We start from the raw sequence: 19,153 nt of genomic DNA on the forward strand, positions 1-19,153 counted from the left end.
AACAGAGCAGAGAAGGGGGATAAGGAAGGGAGTGGCGGTTCGAGTGGGAGTGATGATGAGCACGATTTTAGCAAGGCCTCACATTAAAGCAGAACATTGAGTAAAATCACTAGTGGGAAATAAATTTGGGGATAGAGAAATGGCAGGACTCAAAAGGTGAGAAAATGGAAATGCTGTGAGAATGGTGAGCACCTAGAGCCTCGGTATGCTTCTTAGAATGCCATTTCTAGCAAGTTTGCCAGAAAGAAAAAAAAAAAGATGACTATGTGCCACAATTAACAACGGTTGTCTCAGAGTGGCAGAATTTAAAGAACTTTTTATTTTATTTTGTGTCACTGACTTTTTCAGGTTTCTTTATGGAGAATGTGTTTTAGTTGTACACTCCAAATAAATGGAGTTATACTTCAAAGAAAGATGATGACTAAGGTTTTCTCATGAGTAAAAGGGAGAATGATTGTAATATTGAAGGGAAAGGAGAGGCTAACAAGTCAGTCAGTTGTAGAAGCAGATGCCTGTGTGCGACTGTTTGGGAGGAGAGTGTTGCTGGGTGTCAGATGTCCGCTTCTTATGAGAGAGGTTAATTTTGAAGTGATTCTTGGCTCTCCATGCAAATTACATAGTGGCCAATCAGATGTGGAATTGGAGCTCATATAAAAAGGTTGTCATTCTTTTACTCACTTCATGGTTTATGCATTGCAGCAAGTTATTACTAAGCAGCAGCAATTCTACCCTGAAAAATTTCTACCAATGTAAAAGATTTCACCACTCTTTCTATAACAGCTTGTAATCAAGCAAGGGAATCAGCCAAAAGCCTGGCAAATGCAACATGCCAGTGATTTCTCAGACGTTAGCCTCTATCAAAATCATCAGAAGGGCATGTTAAAACAGATACCTGAGACACAAGCTGGAGTTTCTGATTCAAGTGATGTGCTCTGGGGCCTGAAAATCTGCATTTCTAACAGCCAGTGAGAGTGATGCTCTGGGTGTGGAGCCCCCACTCTGAGCCACCGCAGTATATAAGTGTTACAATGTGGGAGCTAGTGTAGAGGTAAGCACAATGTGCCCTGTAACACACGGTAGAGGGACCCAGCTCCAAAAGGACAGAGTCCCAAAGAACTGAAAGCTGAAACTAAATAGAAATTAGTATAAAATTATATTTTAGGAAGAGAGAGTAACATGTACCATGACCTAGGAGCAAGACAAGCCTAACCCCAACTCCTAGGGAATGGTCAGCAGAGGGCAGATAGCAATAGAACAGAAGAAAATCAAAGATGACAATGGAAAGAGGGCAGAGAGAATTAAACCTTTGGAAAGATCAATTTGTATACAAGGAAAAGCTAAAGTGGAAGTGCTAATAATGAGAGAAGAAATCATCAAGAAGGTGCTTAAAACTAAGGTGGTAAAGAGTCAAGAAAATATTTTCAAAAGATCAAATGCTGTAGGAGGATTGGGAATAATGACAAATAACAGATTTTGAATTTGGAAAACAGGGGTCATCGGTGTTGTGTGGTGGCCAAGGGCAGGCAGCCCCGGGATGCGCTGCTTTGGGTTCCAGGTTATTACAGAGCTGAAAACAATCAAGGCCCAAAGACTCAGACACTTTGAAACCTTCTCCCTGACCCCAAACTGCATAAAAAGAATTGAGATAGAGGAACTACTCCAGGAAGAAAGCAGTGACTAACTACATCAGAATAAAACAAAAGGGTGGTAGACGGGGAAGAAGGTGGCATTCTTCCTATGTCTCTGTGTCCCACTGCTTCTGTGTGCCCCAGCAAACATGTGTTTACCAAACATTCACATTTCATATTCCTGTGAATTGCTTTCCTTTTCTTTTGAAGTCCCAGATCCCTACCTCCTGGTCCTTGGTTCAGGGTCACATATATAACTCATTCTCCCTGATTGTCTTTGGGAATCTATTGTCCATGGATTCCTGTATGTACATATTTAAAATTTGTTTGTTTTTCCTCCTGTTAATTTGTTTTATGTCAATTTGATTCTTAGACCAGCTAGAAGATCCTTGAAATGTAGAGGAAAATTCTTCCTCCCCAACAGTGAGGCAGAATGTTGGATACAGGATTCAAATTTCAACAAAACATAATACTACTAATAAAGAGAAACTTTTCCTACTTGGTAACCTAAAGGCTGCACTTCACTTATAAGATTTTCAACAAATTATTCGAGGTAGAGGAGGGGAGAAATTAGTTTCTTGAAAATATTATGTTGACGTCTTTATTTCTTTTTTATGAAAGAGGAACACACAGTTTTAAGGAAACACACACTACTTCTAGAAATAACTACTGTGCAGTATTCCTTGACTTCAGTTTTAAGAGTTTTATTAAGCTATTAACTTATCATGTTCATTTGTGAACACTGCAAAGGTCTCTGGTGTTTCATTGTCCCTGCAAATGGACAACTGTGTACACAAGTGGTTGGGCTAAAATTATGCCTTCACAGAGAGGCATACTTTACAGCAATGGTGCAGAACCCTCAGTGGGAATATGGAGTCATGAGTATAAGACAGACTATATTTTGTAAGAACATTTTCAGTTCTGCTGCTGATCCAATTTTTCTGATTCAATACTGCACATTAGGAGAAAACTTTATCCTACTTGACTCTCCCAATATTTAGTTTAAATCTAAAAGCAGACAAAATTCAGGAGATGTTGCAACCCTTTTTAAGACAAGAAATCTTCATCCCACTGTCACATTGCTAGCATTTTAGCTTTATATCTAGAAGGGGGAATAAAGACCACTCTTAAATCCTTTTCATGCATAACTGAAGATGACTAAAATGAATTAAGTTGCTTTCTGAAATATTTTTCTTTAGATTATGGGTGTGATGTGTGTGTCAGATTCCCCTTTAACCCTGTGAATCACCTCATCAGTTCATCTTTCAAACAGTCTCTTTAACTTCAGGACCTCAGTAGATCTGAATGAGATTATTTTAATAGCCCTTTAATCAGTTTCCTAGTTCCAGTTTTGCTCCAAGCCATCGTCCTTACTGTGAATATATTTCTTTTTCAAATGCATAAAGGATCATGTCCCTACCTTGCTGGTAACCTTTGAAAGAATTCTCATTGACCAGACATAAGATCCAAATTATTTTTCACTGATTCAGTCTAAAAATCTCCACTGGCTGGTCCTTACTCACAGTTCACTCTTCTACAATAAGCCCCCTTATTTTAGCCTATGTTCCATCATAATGTCTTTAGCTCTATTCCCTGATCACACCATGTAGCTTCATACCTCTGTGGTTTTACTCTGTATTCATTAAATACTCATTTCCCATTCTCTCTTAAACCCAGTCTCAACAACCACTATTCTACTTTCAGTCCCTACAAACTTGACCATTCTATTGACTATTTTAGGTATCTCACAGAAGTGGAATCACACACTTGACCATTTATGCATGGATTTTATCATGTAGAATAATGCTTTCAAGGTTCATCCATGGTGTAGGATGTGTCAAAATTTTATCTCCTTTAAAGATTAAACATATTTCCTTATATGTACATATCATATTTTGCTTATCCATTCATCTGTTAATGAACATTTGGGTTGTTTCTATCTTTTGGCTCTTGTGAATAATGCTGCTATGAACACTGATGTACAACTATCTGGTTGAATCCTGGCTTTCAAATATTTGGGGTATATGCTCAGAAATGATATTGCTGGGTTGTATGGTAATTCTAAATTCAGTTCTTTTGAGGTAATGCCATACTGTTTTCAACAGTGGCTACATCATTTTACATTCCCACCATAATGCACGAATGTTCCAGTTTCTCTACATCTTCATCAACACTTACTCTCTGGGTTGTTGATCTGTTGTTTTTTTAATAATATATATTCATCCTGTGGGTGTGAAGTGGTATCTCACTGTGGTTTTGATTTGCTTTTCTCTAATGATTAGTGATTAGTTGAGTATCTTTTCATATGCTTAATGGCCATATATATCCTCTTTGGAGGTATGTCTGTTCAAAACTTTTGCTCATTTTTTAATTGTTCTTTTGTTGCTGAGTTTTAGGAATTCACATCTTTTTGAATATTAATCTCTTATCAGACATGATTTTCAAATATTTCCTTCTATTCTCTTTGTCTTTTCACTCCCTTGGTAGTATTCTCTGATGCACAAAGGATTTTTATTTTAGTAAAATCCAAATGATCTATTTTTGTTTTGTTTCCTGTTCTTCATGTCATATGAAAGAAATCATTGCCAAATTTAGTATCATTAAGATTTTCTCCCATGTTTTCTTTAAAAATTATGTACTTTCAGCTGTTACATTTATGCCTTAGATCCATTTTGAGTGAATTTTTGTATAGGGTGTGAGGTAAGGGTCCAACTGCATTCTTTTACATGTGAATATCCAGTTTTTCCAGTACCGTTTGGTGAAATGGCTCTGCTTTACCCAGCACTGTCATCTTATTGCTATAGAGTCTTATAATCCATAAACATGAAATAAATGTCTTTCCATTTTTTCAAATTTATTTCAGTAATGCTTTATAGTAAGACTTTATAGGAGTGCATAAGTCATTCTCCTTGGTTAAGTTTATTCCAATTTACTCTTTGTGATGCTCTCCTAAGTAGAACTGTACTGTGTTCTTTTCACATTGTTCATTGCTAGTACATAGAAACATAACTGACTTTTATGTGTTAAGATGGTATCCTGCAATTTGTCAACTTTGTATATTAGCTGTAACAGTTTGTGGGTTAGGTGTGTGTATAACCTTTAAGGTTTTCTAAATATAAAATTTTATTATCTAAGAACAGTAATAATTTTACTTTTTCCTTTGCAATTTGTGTGCCTAAGAAAGTGTGCAGGGGTGGAGTGGGGGGTGCGGTGGGTGAGTTGGATTTTACAGGGAAAGTAAAAAAAGGCAAAGGAGTTGAGAAAGGTTCTCGGAGTAGAACGTGGAACCCCAGGAGCTGCTGAGAGCCCCTGTCAGCCTCTTCCTCCTTGTATCTGGCTTCTGGTGTCCTAACAGCATTCCCTGCTGATGCTCACTGAGAAGGGCTGTGTTTGATGCTGATGCTCTTTCTGACTAATGTTCATTTCTCATTCCGCATAGAGACCTGTTCAAACTAGCTCCTGTTAGACTGTGTGTATTGGGTTATCCAGAACTTCTGGAAAAAACCAGCTTAGTTTCACCAGGCCCCATTCAACCTTCTTCAGGCTTCCTACCCTTTCTATGTATATGTGGCTAAGCCTCTCCCATCCCATTTTTTGTATTAAGTCAGAGTGAGTATTTCTACTACATTCTGCTCTGATTTGCCTTGGGAAATTCCCAGGCATTGAAACTAGACTCAGAATATTAGGATTTTCATTCTCTCAATGTTTTCTTTGTATCCCTCCAGGCATCAGAAGTTTGTATTTCAGGGTCTCTCACTAGTACAGTCCCCATCTAAGACACATCAGGAGAGGTCCTAGACATGTGTTCACATGGTCATTTGTCCTAGTAAAATTTGCCACAGGCATTTTGGGATCCAGCTAAGGGAAACTGAGTTGGATAAATATTTAGTTTGGGTATAGTGGGCTAGTTTTAAGAGGTTTAGAGCCACTTCCTCACGTGTCCTCATGCTTGTGGCGCTGACATCCTATCATGAGAGAATGCTTGTCTCTCCTAACTGCATTCCCCCTCTTTCCTCAAACCTTCCTAGGTTTTGAGGTCTTGCAGTTTCCCAGACAAACTCTGCAGAAGCAAAGACTGAATCATCTTCCTTATTTCTCCACAGAAAGTGATATTATAAAATACATTGTTGTTATTTCAAAGGTGATTAACAGTGCTTAGCAGAAAGAAAGAAAATGAAGGAAAAAAGGAAATAAACAAGAACAGAGTCAGGATAAGAAAAGAAAAAGGAAAACAAGGAAAGAAAAGTTTGATGGATGTATGTCTGGCAGATAATAATACAAATGTTATATCATTTTTATGGCTTTTGTGATATTTTAGTATTTGTCAACGTTTTAAAATTAGAAACTAGTTGTCACTTAATTTTTGCATTCCAAATAAATATTCAGTTTTTCTTAAAGAAGGCCCTCAAAATTATATGAGCTTCAGGCCTCACGCAGCCTCATCTGCCACAGCCAAACTGCATTTTTCATAAAGAGCTACCTATTTTCTAAAATGATATCTACTGCAATATTTCATCTGAACTGTGCCTTGATAACACCCTGTTGACTTTACTCTCAGAAATATCAGATAAAGAAGCCTTTTAAAAATATTCTACGATATTTAATCCTTTGTGGAGGTACTCGTTTTCCTCCCTCTTTCCCTTTAGTGTTATAATTTAAAAAAAAATAATTTCTATTTTATTTCACTTCTAAAATTTGGTTGCAAATGGCAGAATAGTGTGGTAATCCTAGGAGTCACATGACCAAGAGTCCCCAGTGCTCCAGGCATGGTTTCTGGCACTTGATTGGTATTAATGTTTTTTAATCCAGTGAGGAAGGCCCTACTGGTATCCCCATTCTACAGGTGAGACAATGGAGGTACAAAGAGATTGAACAATTTGTGCAAAGTTATAGAAGGAATAATAGATTGTAAGCCAAAGAGCTTAAGTTTGAGTTCTACTTTGCTTCAAACTGATTTTATGTCCATAGAAGAGACACATTAACTGTCCCAAGACTCATTTTCCCAGAAGTTATAGGTACAGGTATGCTGAGGCTGGGGTGGGAGAGTGTTTGAGTTAGCTGACCTCTCACAGATTCCTTCAGATGTGAACATACAGATTTAATGCTATTATCTGATGCATGTACTTCTCGTGAAATATTTCTAAAAACAATTATTTAAAAAGTGAAAGTAAATCTAAGTAAGTTATTTTTTCCTCAAGAGATATTTCGATACTGGCATTCATGCAAATAATCTTAATAATCTTAGTTAATATAACAAAAGCATTCTGTGGATTAAAAAGATGATTTATATGTAAGTACCTATAGGTCTGATTACCTCTGTGTAATGGTATATTGAGAAAATTAAAATAAGTAGATATATGATACATCAAATATACCTAAGCCAGTATGTGAGAGGAATTTATATGACATCCACTTAAAATGGTAACACCATAATACTTTTGGAATTGTAGCAACCGTGATAATGATACCAAGTTTCATGCTCCAGTTCTGTGTATTATTTTCTTAGTTGCTTAAATGATGCTTTATTACCAAATGTTTCTCACTTTTCATGCTGGTTTTTCCACATTTCCTTAGCTTTGGTAACTCATTTTTGTCTTCTTTCATATTATACTGCATTCATAGGGAATTATCTTTGCATTTAAAAGTAAATCATTCAATATTTTTCAACATGAATCACCATAGTCACATTTACATTAAATGAGAAAGCTATTTTGGAGTGGGGGGTGGGGAGGAGACTTAACTGTTCATGGACTCCCACAGATTCATAGATAATTAATTAGACTGCATTCAGCTTTGGCCTCACAATGTTGTAATTTGTAATCCCCTTATCCCATGAAGGGATGAGCCCTATGTGATAGGATTATTCACATTAAAACTTCTCATGAAGCCTTACGTTTCCTTTGGATACACATATAAGAAACTGAAGTAACCTACTCTAGGGGTTAAAAGTAATTTTTAACAAGGGAGGAGAACAAAGCTGACTTCTGGGAGCATATTGTTTTCTTTGAATGCCATATGTATTTCTTCTATATATTCTAGTATAAACTTTCATGCCTCTTAATCAATACTGCTAAAGGAAAGGAGAAAAATTCAATCTAGGCTATTTAGATTATGGAAAATAAAATAAACAGGAAAATAATGCTGTCTAGAAAGTCTCTAAAAGGCAATCATTTCATATAAAAATCAAATTATTTTTCTGTCCTCTATGCTAATTATTAAGACAGGACAAACTATTAAATCAATTAAGTAAATGAGCAAGAAAAATAATATCTAACTGTTCAGCCTCTTATAATAAAACCACCAATAAGTAGGTTTTGTTGACAAATGAAAATGGAATTTGCAATCAGAGTCCACATTTTAATCCGATTCCATTACTTACTACTTTTGTGTGATTCTAGACAAATTACTTACTCTCTGAACCTCAGTTTCCTTACTATGATGGTTATAAAAATGCTTATTACAAAGGGTGCTGTCAGAGGTTAGCTAAATAAAACAACTAATACCTAGTTCTATAATCTATTCAAATTGCCCCAAGACAATAAAAGTAAAGCCTTTTATTGCCAACCTATATATGGAAAAGTAAAACTTAAGTATAAGAAAAATAGTCAGGTGCTACCAATAAAAGGGAATATTTTTTATTTTTTTCTCAGCTAGCATTTTATAAAGAAAACTATATATATATATATATATATATACATATGAAAAAATAGAGGAAAAAAGAGAGATAGAAAAACTAAATTCCCTGAGAATGAAGTAATGTTGTCTTTTTCAGATAGAATTTTTTTTACGTTATTAAGAGTCAAAGTTTAAGGGGAATGTCATTTCATTCTGAAAACAGAAGGAAAAATCATCACATTTCCCCATCAAACAATTATAAATGTTATTATTTAAAATTTACTACTACGTTGGAGAAGACTACTTCTTGGTTATAACAGATTGTAAAAGTTCTAAATGTTTATTTCACTCTCCAGGACCTGAAGTACTTAACTGCTGAAGCATATTCACTGGTGCATGCAAAGTAACACAGCAATGAACTACTTATTATAATAGTTACATATTGAAGCAATGGCTTACATTCAGGAGAATTCTCTTTGTTTGTACACTCCTTAAAGAAAACAATCTGAATTCTCAGTTACAAATGACTTCATTGATAGATATTACCCTAGGAAGTTATCATGATACTATACACTGGAAAATAACTGCTCTTTGTTGAATGCTGACCTGAAATTCTTAATTTTACAGTGTTATTCATTTTGTGTTTGGCAGGCTTGAGACCTAACATATATAGTAAAAAATAAATAAGCTGTGGTTTTAAATTACAGACTTGAATATAGGCTATGTATAAAACCCAGGAGTAAAAGCATTACTGCTTCCTGGGAGTTGGACTACATAAATTAGATTGAATAGTAGGACACAAAGCTGTGAACAGGAGGGAATTCTCTCTGGGAAATTCAGGTGACAAACCTACAATGGCTTTCAGCAGCTGGCAGGGTCTATTTGAAGAGCTGATGTCATTTTATATAATGGGTTAGGAAGAACTGGATGCACTCCATGATGCAGGCCAAGCTTCATTTTCATGATGACTGAGTTTTCTGACATAAAAGACAGTATCTTCCTCTAGTTTTCTAGCCTAATTTTCAGTCCTTGTGGTGAGGGATAAGAGGGAGAGGTTTACATCTATTCATAGTCCGCTGAGGTTATCACTGCAGTGAGAGCAAGAGTCCAGGGATAATTAACATGGAAAATTACAGAATTATGACCAGTTAAATGTGAGGGATGAGAATTAAGGAGTCAAAGCTAGTTCTCAAGTCTCTGGCTTGAGTTCATCCATTAATGGTGGTTCCAGTGAGGGAAATAAAGGGTACAGAAGATGTGGTTTGGGGAAGCAAAATTATAAATTGCAAAAGCCCAAAATTAAATTAGAAGCAAGACATTTTATGTTGAACACATTATTTTTACTAAAAAATAAAAGACCTACTGAAATTTAAAACTACAGGTGGCTCATTGAGTTGTATATGACAGATATTTTTCTTTTTTAGAAATTGTCTCCACTTCCCAAATAATGTGAGTAGTTTCTTCAGTTTGACAAATGATTATGCAAACAAGTTTGTAACATATGAGAAAATACAGCAGTCAGCTCCTGTATAAAAACTGATCATTAACTTAAGTCACAGAAACTAAGTATCAACAACAGTAAGGGAGAAGAGGGTTGGGACAAGGGTCTCAAAGACCAGACATCTTTGCATCAGAGGGCATGGGGTTCACTTATATTCAAGGTTCAGTATCCCTGAATGCAAAGACAACTGGGTTATAACACAGAACCTAGTCCATACAATGATTTTATTCATTAACTTTGAGAAATTGTCCTTTGAAATTAAGACGTCTCTTAGTTTACATTTATGTGAGATAAACTCAAAGCAACTTTTTGTGACCTTAATCATTTTCCTTTTCTCAGCACATTAAAAATGAGATATTTTCTATGACATTATTGAAATCAACAAAAGTGTTAATATTCTTAATATTCTCCTTAAAGCAGAATAAAAATAGAACAACATATTCTCAGGTCTTTTCCTAAGAGACTTTTACTGTACTGAAAGGGCAAAAGATGTAAGTCATTCTTCAGGGCATATCACAAAGTCACCCTCTCACCCCACCATCATATGTAGTAGTAACGGTCCTCTCAAGAAGTCAATCATAGATATTTTCTTAACACTGGATAACTTACTCTTTCTTACAGACTATCCCCTAAGGTAGGAACACATCCATGGTCCCATTGCCTCAAGATAATGAATGCTTCACTGGCTGCTTTATAGTGATATAACATTTTTATTTTTTCCTTTCTCTCTTCTTTTAACTTATTTGCATAAAAAAGCAGTCTAGACAGTCTTCAGCTCAGCGACCAATGAAATATCTTTATATAAAAGATAGGAGATACCTCTGTTCTAGCCCTTTTCAGGTAGTGGCCTTAGAATCGTTAAGGTAATTGGCCTCATTGGACTGAGCACTGGCAGAGATTCTTTTTCTGGGGGAAGATAATGTTTCTAGAGCTAGTGCTTGTAAATCTTCTGTGTTTGGAGCTGGTATATTTAGTGACCTTGTACCTGCTGATTTTGAGCATGAGCAGTACTTTCTGTAGTAAATTTTAAGTATGAGCAGTGTTGCAACCGACATATCCAAAGGAAAGTATTTGCTTTTCTGGCGATTCAGCCTGAGTGCTTCTAGAGCAGATACTTGACTTCAGACCAAGCGCTTGAGACTTTACCGATGAACCTTTAAATGATTATCAGGAAGTCAGTTGCATATGGCACTGGATAAACTAACCATTGAAATCATGATGAAAAATGCTGCTTTTAAGCATCCTATTGACAGGAGGTGCTGTAAATTTAAAGAAATATGTCATCTTGTCACAATCATGACATTTCTTTGATCCATTCTTTTATTGAAGTATAGTTGATAAACAATATTACATTGGTTTCAAGTATACAACATAGTGATTTGATAGTTACGTACATTATTAAATGCTCTAGTTCTGTAACAACTTTCTATGTCAACAATTCTGTCTTAATGTAAACAAAACCCATCCAAGCTGGAGTTTAGTTGAGTAGCAAAGGAGCATTTGTAGAGATAGCTAATGCACTTTACTCTTCAGGTTTAATCTATTTTCATTTTGGGGTGTGTGTTTTCTCAGTGCATTATTTTATTGTTCCCCAATTTAGTTTTATTTGTTTGCTCACTAGCTCTATCTTACCAACCTTGCAGAATTTTTGTTACAACAAGATGGTGTATGCTAAACCACTACTGTTATCATCACTGGTAGTCATCAGAATTATATTACTTCTTAGAGTTGTGCAAAACCTTGTTGCCAAAGTGTCACAGGCTGATCAACACCAAAACCATCACCTGGGAACTTGTTGGAAATACAGAATCTCAGGTCCCATTCCAGACTGACTGAGTCAGTATCTCCATTTCAAAGTACCCCAGGTTGTTCATAGGCACATTAAATATTTGAAAGCACTAATTAATGGATTAAAATTACTTGGATAAAATACCTATTATATTTTCTGGTTGATATTTAATAAATGTATCCTTCCCTTCCTTACTAACTCAAAAGATGGATTAACCCATTTTCTCTTCATCTTAGAAAGCTACCCTTCTTTTATTTTCATTATTATAATAAAAAAAAGAGAGAGAGAGAGAGAAAGAAAAGAACCATTAGTATCACAAATACCAATAGCAAAAACAAAATTCCTACTGTTAATCCCTACAGTTTTACACATTGGGGATATAATATAAGCCATGATCTCTGAACTAGAATGTATGACCTGTTTGGAATGACAGGACATTTATATAGAAAACAAATGTGGGGTACCTGTGTCAATAAAATTAAATTTCTGCTTGTGAATAATAGCATCACAATAAAATATCTGGGTGGCTGGTTTGTTTGAAATGGTCTCACTTCAGATACAGTTTATTCATTTTGCATGAAACTAATTTTGGTAGTTTCTGGCTTATAGGAGGTTACATCCCAGAAAATTTAATGGTCATTGAGGTAAGCAGAAAGTGAGATACAATTTAAGAGAGGACCACTTGACTACTGAATGAGAGAGAGATACCACATGTATCTGCTGTCTTGGGCAGGAAAAATAGAAATGGCTTCTGGGACAAGATCCAAATTGAAAGTCATTAACATAGATGATCTAAATTACATAAATAAGGTTGAGTCATTTCTCACATCATAAACTACTGTACATGAGTATGAGTAGCAATATCTTTACATTTCTTTTTCTTTTAAAACATTTTTTTTTAAATACCAGAGAGACAATCACCTAGAATACAGTTACCTGGAATTTAAAAGAGCCAGAGTTGGGTCTAGGTGGGGCTGACAGGCAAAGAGCTACTCCCAACTTCTAGTATATGAATTGATAAGCCTGTGTTCACCTTTTACATACCTTCCAAAACTATATGAAATAAGAAATTATTCCCTCTTTATCTCTTTACATTATGTTCCCCATATACAAACTCTTCTGATTATTTTCTTTAATTTATGTGGATCTTTTCCATATCCACATTTTAAAAAATCAAAGTATTGCGATTAGATTTACATTCTCTATTTATAGCATATACTAACACTGTTCTGGGATGTTTTTCTTCTCCAAAAAGATAAAAACAACCAAAGCTTAATATTTACCAATACATAAAACCCATTTGTTTCAAAAAATCAATCCAGTGATTTCAATTCAGAATCTACAGTGAAGCTGAGGTTCTTTTGCTTTGTTATTACTCCCTATCCAAATTCCATCATCATATGGGGTGGCTGCAGTTATTTCCTCTTAAATCTACATTGTAATTATCAAAGGCATCTGATCTCTTCCATTCCTGCTCAGCCTCCCAGAACTATAAATACTTCCTTAAACTTAATCATATCAGTTTGGTATCTCCTTAGTGTTTTTATTCTGTAGTTCTACTTCTGGATCACTTGAAAAATAGTAGGCATTAGAATACCACTCATTTTTTTTCTATCAAGTCCTGATTAGCCTTTTATTTATTCCCTGAATCTAAACTAGTTCTACATATTACAAAAATGTTCCTATAATGAATGCATCCTTTGTTTAATTTTTTGTTAACTCATGAAAAATTTTTAACACATTATTAGGCAAAATATTCTTCTAGAAGTCATCCAGCCTTTCCTTCAGAACATGTTCCCCAAGTATTAATACCAAGACTTGAAAGTGGCCTTGACATTTTACCAAGTTAAGATTCTTTTTTTAAAATGGATGGACCGTTAGGTTGTAAAACATGTTTTCTTCCCAGGGCAGAAGTATCATTATCCCTTCCCTTGTTACTCAGTGTGTTCTGACTTCACAGCATTTAAGAGATGTATGTCATTGAATAACTGTAAAACTCATTTAAGAAGCTCCTATTTCTATGTGTGAAAAGATTTTTGCAACATATATTTAAAATTTTTAAATATGAGGACTTTGAAATAGAAACTCACTTTTACAAATGCCTTTCAATGAATAACCAAAGATACACATTGAAATTTAACTTGAAGACATTTAATAAATAAATAGTACATAATAAATGAACAAAATGGAGATGGGTTAAGTAAATTAAAATATAGCTCTTTGATGAAATACTACACAGCCATGGAAAAGTACATTACAGAACAAAATTTAATAACATTTAAAAGGAGTTAAAGGCATTTTAAGTGAAATAACAGGTTAAGTATGAGTGTGACATAATTTGGTTGTATGTATGGAGATATCTATCTACCCATCATTGAATAATCTAAAAGAATGTGCACCAAAGTGTGATTCTTCATTATTTCTGGTAAAGGAATTATAAAATATTTCTAATTTTTTTTAATTTTAATGTTTTTTAATTTGTTTTTGTTTAAAGAAACCCCACAAATTACATTTCTAAAGGTGGGAGGGAAATGAAGCTCTAGGAGAGCTAGTCAACATCTTTCCTATCAGCATCTCTGTTTATCTGTCAAGCTCATTTCCATTTTGAAGGAAGCTATGAACAACTTGTGACAACACCCAATTCACAATTTCAAGGGAATTTTTAAAAAGTTTCTTCTACTATTTTTCATGGTAAAATAGAAAATTCTCAAATATTTCTGAATTATTCCTATTCAGAATTTGGTCATGCCTTTTTTGGGATATATATTTGGTCTTTAGCATTTTAATTGTATCTACTTGTGAGCTAAATGGAAAACCTATTCTATTTGCCAGCTCTGTCAGTAATTTCATTTACTGTTCAGTCCTTGAAACAAATTAATGCAGACAACTTAATGGTATTTTAGGATTACTTTACACAGAAAAGTGACCCCAGGTTTCATCAGCTCTAATGCCCCCTTTGGTATTAAATATTTTAATGTGATAACAATGATAGATACAGGATGGCCAGCTTCCCAGTAAATGGCAAGACTCCTATTAAATTCCCCTGCCCCCCTTTGTACCACGCAACTTATTAACCTATAAAATCCCTTCTCTTCTAATATAGGCAGAAGATTGTTACTTGAAGACTTGATATTGAACATTTTCTAAAGCTTGAAAAGATCCTACCTCAGGGGTGTGGGAAAGAAAAACTAATCATTACAAGCAAACTTTGAGTTGCTGAGACTACAAATGTCACTTTGGTCATTTTCTGTTTCAATGATTTTGTGAGTATGTAGCTAAAAAAACAAAGCCAGATGAGCATTTTAATAAATATAAATAGGGATTGTGTTTGTAGAAAATATAAGAAATTCCTGCCTTATTTTTAGTAATACATTATAGATTCAAACTAATAAATCTCTTTAATATTACCTGCATCAAACTTACATGACAATGTCATATAACTGAAAAAGCTATCATCTACAAAAAAATGAAGTAAACCCTCAATTTATTGGAATGATGGTGTTTTGTTTTGCTTTTATTTAAAAACCATAGTCTGGTAAACACAAAGCTATCAGAATAAAGTTTAGTAAAATATCTCAAGTTATATTGTTAAATAATATTTATACATTTCATGTAAAGAGGAATATATATTGCATATGTTTCATTATTTTAAATTTGTCTGGGACAAGACAAATTAACAATATTCCATTGCCCTTCTACTGGTTTGGGAAAAGACTTACGTAACAAGGCATTATCTTTCAGTTAGAAAGCATAAAGGATGAGGACTGCTATTACTATAATTAATAATACTATGGTACAGACTTCTCTCACAGCAACTTAACAAATATGAATCTTAAAAATTGGAAAGCAAATTAGAAATGAATGGGTAGAATATTTTGTTTTCTTCTTTAAGCCTTTACATAGTGAAATTACACAAAACAAAATATATATAAAACAGAATGTATAGCTTTAAAATCATCTTAGTCTCACCTAAGCTTAGGAAGAGAATATCGTCATGACTTACACATCCTTATATCCTTATTTTTCTTTATAATTTTACCGCATGAATATGCATATCTAAACACTATAGTTTAGTTTTACCTGTTTCTGAAATGTATAAAAACATAAAATTCTATTCCTGTTTTCTTTTGGTTGATGTTACACTTGAGAGATTCATCCAGGTTGTTTTACACAATCCACTCTTGTTAATTTTTCAAATTAAGGTCAGAGAATTGTGTTTGTATTTTTTCAGGGTTTTTAGTTGTGATCCACTATAGTGAACTTACCACCCCACTGTGCCAAAAGCAAAATTGCTATTTTTTTATGGTTCCAAACCCAAATAGTTTATAATTCGTCTAGGGATTATAAACACACACATCTACTCATTTCAGAGATCAGCCTATAATACTTTTGCTTTTTGAAATAACCCTATCTAATTATAAGTCCTCATAGAATAAATTGTGGGAGTGTCTTCCTTCTTGTTCTCATATTTGTGTAATTTTTGTGTTTTATTATCTGGAAGAAATCACCAATGAAATCAAAGAGCCTGAAATTTTCATGGCAGAGATATTGACCGCAGATTCAGTGTTGTCAATACAGGGTTTTTCGTATCTTTAGTTGCTTTTGTGTCAGCTTTAATAAGCTGTGTTTTTCCTGAAATGTGTCCATATTATCTAGACTTTCACGTGTATCAGTATGAAATTGTTCACAATATTCTCTTAACTATATTTTTAATCTGTATGACCTATAATGATGTTTTCTTTATGTTCCTGACACACTGGTGATTTCTGAATCCTATTATTCTGGATCAGTTCCATTGCAGGTTTAAACAACTTCATAAATTTTTTTTTTACAAAACAACTTTAGTATTAGTGATTTCATATTCATTTCTACCTCAAAATTTCTGCTCTTATCTTTATAAATTTCCCACTGCACATGTGTATTTCCTTGGCTATTTTTAACTTCTTATATTGATGCCTACTCATTTTCTGTCATTCCTATGAGTTGAAAAATTTTATTACTATTTATTTCTAATTTTTTTTCTAACTTCCATTGTGATTTATTCTTATTCTTTTTTTAAAAAATATAAACTGGTTATTTTCTAATGTGTTGAAAAGTATTGAGTTTCAACATTTACTTAAATATATTGAATTCCTCATTTTTTGTGTGTGATTTCTGTATGATTTCTACCTTAAATTCATTGCACGCAAATAACCTGTACTGTAATAATAATCTGTTGAGACTCAGTTTATGTTCAATAATGTAGTCAATCTTTGCACATATTTTGAGTGTACTCAGATAGAGTGTGCCCTTGGAATTTGTTAGTTACAGGGTTCTACAAAAATGCATTAGGTCAAGTTTTTTAATTGTGTTGTTTGAATCTTCTCTATCCTTGATAATTTGTTGGTTGATTGTTCTATCAATGAAAGAAATGAGTGAAAATATCACTCTATGATTGCAATTTTTTCTATTTCTCCTAATAGTGTTGTAAGTTTTAATTTGTATCTGAGGACATATGATTAAGTGTACAGATATCTACATAAAGATATATTTATATTTATCCATCTTTAAAATTTTGGGACTTTTTGAATCTATTATCAGTTTTGGGTAGTTAACAATTTTTTTTTTTAATGTTCATTCTTTTCCGAGACTTCAATGGTAAGTATTCTAGACCTTCTCATTTCATTTCTAATAGCTGTTACTCATTCTTTTGCATTTCAATCCTTTGTCTCAGCATTCTTTCTGGGGAGTACTTTGTGGCCTATTTCCCAATCCTGTTTACCTATACATAATGTGCCATTTAACCCATTCACTGAGTTCACAATTCCAGCTATTTCTTTTTTCACTTGTAGAATTAATATTTGTTTTTACTTAAATAGTAGTATATCTCTTCTATAAATTATAGTCTCTTACTCAATATTCTTTTTTATCCCATTGTACAGCAAGTATAGACCCCTCCTTTCCTTCCTTCTTCCTCGCTTGCTCTCAATCTTTTACTGGCATCTTTATGTTCCTACTTCTTTGCTTATTTTATTTTATTTTCTCTTGTTCATATAATTTTAGCCTTAGGGCATACTTGGTAGTGTGATCATGCATTGGACATTTTATTTAATATGTGTAGATATAATTTAAGACCCAGGATGCTTATTCCATTTGAAGGATTTTCTTGGTATCCTTGGAGTTATCAGTCCAGGATTTCTTTAGTCCAGTCACTCAAATGACTTCAAAATAGGCTCCAAACTGCATGGGGGCTGGTTTAATTCTGTTTCACTCTTATCACCATATATAGTTCTTTAAGGTCTCAGCCCAAAAGATGTGGGGCTCCTCCCTCTGGCAGTTCCTTACTCTGACTTTTGTTCCATATGTGGGAGGTACTGGAAAATATTCTGCTCAGCTTCTCAGATGGTTCTTTCAGAGCTGTAAATGTCTCTAGGTTAGGCTTTTCATGTTTAGAAAATAAAAATGTGGAATTCCTGGTTACATTTACATTTCAGATAAAAATGGAATGCTTTTTAGTGTGTGTCCCATGTGATATTTGGGAGGTGCTTAAAAAAATCAGTTTATCTGAAATTCATATGTAACTGGGCAGCCTGTGTTTTATGTGATAACCCTACTCTAGGTTCAAAGTGAGCAGAATGACTGGATTATTTCTCTTGATTTCCATTTTCACCTAGAACTTAGCCCAGACCATCCTCACTATTTTTTTTAGGTCTTTGATGCTTTTAAGAAGATATTTCAAGCAATACGTTGTCTGGTTTTTTTAGTTGTCTTCAGTGAGAAGCTTAGCAGCAATTATGTAGTCTAGCATCAGCAGAATCAGAAAACCAATGTCCCATTTTCTAGGTGGATTTAAAATCAAATATACCAAAGATTACATTAAGAAGCTTTAACATTTAAAATAATGAGCATAATACTTCGCAATTATTTTTCATTTTTATAGTCATATCTTTTATTCCTAAGTACCTATTAGGTATTGCCTTTATGGTTTGCTCAATTTAGAATGAAGCTTCCAAAGAACATGCATTCTCTGTTTTTCACTGGATTGAACAATGTGCATATTGTGTGTTCATATAGGGGGAAGGGTGTACATGCTACAAAATGACAAAACAATATGCATCATTATTCCTAGCAGATCAATTTTCCACAAGTTCTTTGAAATATAAAAGCACCATAAATGGGGCTCAATAGAGTTGATGACTAAGTGACTCCTTTGAATAAATGATCATTATCTAGCTTTCAGCATTATTCACAAAGATGATGAAAATAATGGTATCCATCACTAGCTTATTCCAGATATGATATGAGGAGGACACAAAATCTGATATATACTATGTTCAGTCTCCAGTCATCAAACATATCATGAATACATGAAGCATACTTCATAGTGAGGATTTGTTAAAATGATAATAAAGACATGGAATGATGAGCGAATTTTCTGCAACAGTGGGGTTTTTGTTTCTTTCAACATGCCATCCGACTGACAGCAATGTGTAGGTGAAGTAAGAGGCAGGCCTTAGTATTTTTGGCTATTCACAGATGCAAGTGCCCTACCACAACTGGGGTCCTCTGTCGCCTTCTTTGGCTTTCAAAATTGTTGTTACTCCTTTTCCTGGTTATGGATAAAATATTTTTAGTCTTTCT

General features: G+C 34.1%; 1 protein-coding gene across 4 annotated transcripts in view; it reads right to left on the reverse strand.

Moving 5' to 3' along the window:
- Window positions 1–19,153, reverse strand: part of CTNNA3 (catenin alpha 3) — a 1,667,940-nt gene that overhangs the window by 518,318 nt on the left and 1,130,469 nt on the right. The window lies entirely within an intron of this gene.

The sequence above is a fragment of the Manis pentadactyla genome, chromosome 8 (assembly GCF_030020395.1).
Source record: "Manis pentadactyla isolate mManPen7 chromosome 8, mManPen7.hap1, whole genome shotgun sequence".
Lineage (NCBI taxonomy): Eukaryota > Metazoa > Chordata > Mammalia > Pholidota > Manidae > Manis > Manis pentadactyla.